Source organism: Anthonomus grandis, chromosome 22, assembly GCF_022605725.1.
Source record: "Anthonomus grandis grandis chromosome 22, icAntGran1.3, whole genome shotgun sequence".
NCBI classification, from domain to species: domain Eukaryota; kingdom Metazoa; phylum Arthropoda; class Insecta; order Coleoptera; family Curculionidae; genus Anthonomus; species Anthonomus grandis.
Genome location: NC_065567.1, coordinates 46,253,023 through 46,257,502, shown reverse-complemented (window position 1 = coordinate 46,257,502; position 4,480 = coordinate 46,253,023). Strand labels below are relative to the sequence as shown.

Sequence of the window (4,480 nt, the reverse complement as noted above, 5' to 3'; positions counted from 1 at the left end):
ATAATGAAGATTTACAAGGGATTTTAAAAAATCCCGTAAAGTTTTAAACTCTTTAATTAGAGCTAGTACAAAATTATTAGAACTATAAGAGAAACCAAGTACTAAACAAACTCTCGCATTTTTTAATTTGCAACGGTTATCTCGTTTTAAGCTAGCACAAAAAGTAAATTTGGGATGACCAATTTAATATACTGGATTGACTCTAATATTAAGTAAGAAATATACTTTGGGCATTAGTCAGAAAACATTTTCTTTCTGTATTATTCTTTTTCTCAGTGCATAATATCGTCCTTTCTGACAATCTTTTCACAATTTATTGCAATATTTTGTCCCCTTTTCGTAAAAGATTCTTTGAAACCTGCAAATATTTTCACTGGAAATGTTACTAAAATTCCAGCACAATCTAAACTAATAATAATGATTCTTACTTCGTGTATTGCCCAAAGGATTTACGTGCATTGCAAACACAACCAAATTATTGCAGATGAGCAAAAGGGGTGTACAAAGAATGCTATGACATGCAAAGAGCAACTGATAATTGACTGCGATAGGTAACCTATACTAAGAAAAAAATCTTTTTATGGCTTATATAGACTATAAAAAAGCCCCATACTTGGCTTCTTCAAATACTAAAAATCTACAAAATCAATCCACATATAACTTATTTTTTAGAGCACGCAATGTCAACGTGGAGTACTATTATACAACTAAATGAAGCAACCCGCAGTATCATGACGCAACCCATCCGAATAAAAAGAGGTATATTTCAAGGAGATGCGTTATCACGAAGACGACACTCGACCAACTATAGATATTCTATCAAAAACAACAATGCCGATATCATGGCCTAAAATGCTTAAAATCGTTGATGAATTTTCGATAGACGTTAGCATGAATTTTGGGATGGATAAGTGTCGGACTCTTAATATCCAAAAAGGTAAGGTTAATCAAGGTGATTTTCAGATGGAGAATGGAAACTGGATCCAGTCAGTGGAAGTAGGGGAGACTTATAAGTACTTAGGGATTAAACAAGCACAAAGAATCGATCATCGGACCATAAAAGTTGAACTTATAACAGAATTTCAAAAAAAGAATGAGACGGGTGCTAAGTACTGGACTTAATAGAAAAAACCTTTCTTAGGGAAATAGCACATACGCCTGTTCAATGCTGAGCTACTCATTTGGTGTAATTAATTGGAGTAGATCGGATATTGCGAACTTACAAAGAAAAACGAGAAGTCTCCTTACTAAGTACAAATACCATCATCCCAGAAGTGCGGTTGAAAGAACCACGCTACCACGATGCGAAGGAGGAAGAGGATTTATGGATCTAGAAAAGCAATTGGACCAACAAATTAATAATTTAAGAAATTATTTTTTTTTGGAAAGCCTGTGGATTTATGTCTCCACGCAGCTATTTGCCAAATAGACGAGGTTACCCCATTTAAACTAAAAACATGAAGAAAATTTAATAGACCATCAAACAATAAATAGCAAAATACAGAACTGGAAAAAGAAACCTCTGCAAGGAAGAAATATTAATAATGATCTCAGGACAAATGTTTCCCGAAATAGAGGGTTTACTCTTAGCCATCCAAGATCAAATTGTTCCAACGCGTAATTGTCTAAAGTTCATAGCAAAAGATTCAGCTATTGAAGATGACCGATGTAGATACGGATGCCAAACATTATGAAACAATCCAGCACGTAACAGGAGGTTGCAAAATATTTTCGCCCACGGAATACAAAGAGTGACATGATGCGGTAGCAAAAAATGTACACCAAGAACTAAAAGTGAAACTTCTGCAGAATGAAAAGCGTCCTTATTCCATTATTTTATATCGAGAAAGAATTCTGGAAAATGCAAACTTTAGTCTTGGGATCGGACAATTTTAACTGATAAAACTGTGAGTAGTAACAGACCTGAATTAGTTTTAGTGGATAAGCAACATAACATAACATCTTTTACCGTGTGTAAAAGTGGCTATTCCCAATACTAACAATTTAGTTCTAAAGCCCGCAGAAAAAAATTCAAAGTACGGTGACCTAGAAGTATGGCTACAGAGGCAATGGCAAATGAATATTGTTAGAACGATACCAATTATAATATCGACTATGGGAGTCATACCAAAGAACCTGGAAAGTAGCATTGAAGAACTAGGTCTCAATCAACATATTGTAACGAAATTCGGGAACACACTTTTATTGTTAACGTCAAAAAAACTAACCTAACTCGCTTTGACTGTCGTTTAATTATTTCCAAGGTAAAAACTGACTAAACAATTAAAAACTGAATGAATTGTCACGAAGCGCGTCCTTTCTAAAACCCGATGGAACAGTTTCGAAATATTTAGAATTATCTTCATTGTTTTTGCCGAAAGAGACCAATTATTATAGGAGAATACTGACAGTCAAAGCAAGCAAGTATACAAATTCTAGAAAATTAGAACTACAGGGATTTACAATAATATAACCTAAATTGGGGCCAAAATAGGGCTCTCGAACAAGATGAATTACTTAAAAACTAAACACTATAGATAAAAATAATAAACCAAACGTAAGTAGAACCCTAAAGAAACCCTAGGAATCAACTTTAACTACAGAATAATAATAAAAGTAGTACAAAAACTAGGAGAATAATTAACGTATTTACATTTTCATAATAATATATACAGAGAACTACAGAAAGTGGTGCTATTAAATACAACCCGAATTAAGGAAATTTCTGTAAATAAATAAAGAATGTCACCACGGGGCCGATAATCTGGTAAGGGCCCCCACAGAGCTTATTTGATATATTGCCTTTGATACTTAAGTATCTGGGATAAGTGAATTTCCCCCTTTGAGAGAGTGCGACCATTTTGGCTGAAAATAATAATAATAATAATAAATAATTTTATTGTTCCAATTAATTATAACAATTTTGAAAATACAAAACTAAAATAAACAAGTGGCCTTTATAGTCAGCTACTCTCCCAAAGGAGAGGCTGTTAAAGCCGTAGGAACTTTCTAAGCTAATTCTAAGTACTTGTTACATGCAGATTTTGCCCTAAGCATGTAACATGGGATTTCATATAAATTCGGGGAAAAGTTTATGGGTTTTAGTATCGGCTTGAAAGGGTTGTGTGATTTACAGTTTTATAAATGGAATTTGGGGTTTGATAGTAATGCAATTTATTTTTTTTTAGGCTTTTGGGGTTTGATTATTTTTAGGAATGTATTTACCTACCCTATCCTGTCAGCACACCTCTGTGGAGTTAGTCGTATTATGTTTCCTTAGTCCCTATTCATGTACCTGGTGTTGGGAACTTTCTGACCTTTGATTTGTTTGTCAAGAGTTTCTATGAGGCCGGTATATGTGTGGGGTATGGAGGGACTTCTAGAGGGTGCTGTTGTGCCACAGATTGCGCTATGAGTGAAGTAAATAAGACCTTTTAGATGGTGATCCGTTAGTGTAGGAAAACTTACAAATACTTTCTTCTAGAGCGGAATCATCTTGGGCAAGGTATCGTAATTGATTTGAAATTGGCCTCCCCAGTTTTGCTTGCTATATTTCCCTTCAATTCTTCAAGTTAAGTTTTAGTAAATAAACGTGCCTTGACATCTGGTTTCTAACCCTACTACTAGCCGATTGACAGTGACTGTGATTGACAGTAATGACTATTGACACACTTGTTGTTGTGGACGTTTGGCAGCGTTGCTGTTTCCCATTAAAGTTTGGTTTCCATTTGGCGGATGACGGAGCGTCATAAATCAGGCAGAGCGACGTAAGAGGAAAATTGGAATTTTGTAGCCCCGTTGGGAAAATTTTGTTAGTTTTCCATGTTTTAGTATCCGAGCAGTATCGTTTTGCTGTGGTATTGCGGAATTTCTATTTTGATAGAGTGAGGCTCCGCGTAGTTTGCACCAAGAGGCAGGGTCAGATCGTGTCGAAGAGAGAGAGTGACAAGTTCACTGCTAGTGTCACCTGTCACTGTCTGGTCAGTTGTCAGTTCCTTGTCCAGCCGGTAGCCATCCCGTTATCAGAAAGAACAGTCGACATTTTGTGGTTTTAAGGAAAATTTAAGTTCATCTTGCCGGGAATTCGGTTGAATGGAAAAATATTCCTCCCAAGTTTTGGGGTTTAATTTGATGAACGTCTAGTGGGAAGTTGTAGCCGAGAGGTATTCGGATTGACCTGATATTTTTGGATTTGGTCGGCTGCTCCCACACCATTTATGGGATTTTGAAATTTTCTAACCACAAAACGAGACTCGCTCACCACCTTAGGTATGTAGCAACATGTTGGTAATTGCCATAGAATTGATTGTGTGTTTATTTTACTGATTTTTTTGTCCTCTATTTTAGAGGCCTCTCCTTTTTCTCATTCTCTCCTCTATTCTCTGGTCTCTTCCTATTCTCTGGTTTCTTCTGGTCATCCCCAACACTGTTGGCAAGAGATTAGAGGACACGCAAGTTTTTGCATATTTTATTTTATTTT

At 35.8% G+C, this 4,480-nt stretch overlaps 1 long non-coding RNA gene across 1 annotated transcript; it reads right to left on the bottom strand.

The window, feature by feature from the left end:
- Positions 1-2,187: 2,187 nt before the first annotated feature.
- On the bottom strand, positions 2,188-3,616 carry LOC126748610 (uncharacterized). The gene is made up of 3 exons (XR_007664776.1): positions 3,469-3,616; positions 3,230-3,409; positions 2,188-2,865 (listed from the first exon to the last, which is right to left on the bottom strand). It is a non-coding gene; the product is annotated as an uncharacterized LOC126748610 (long non-coding RNA).
- Positions 3,617-4,480: the final 864 nt, after the last annotated feature.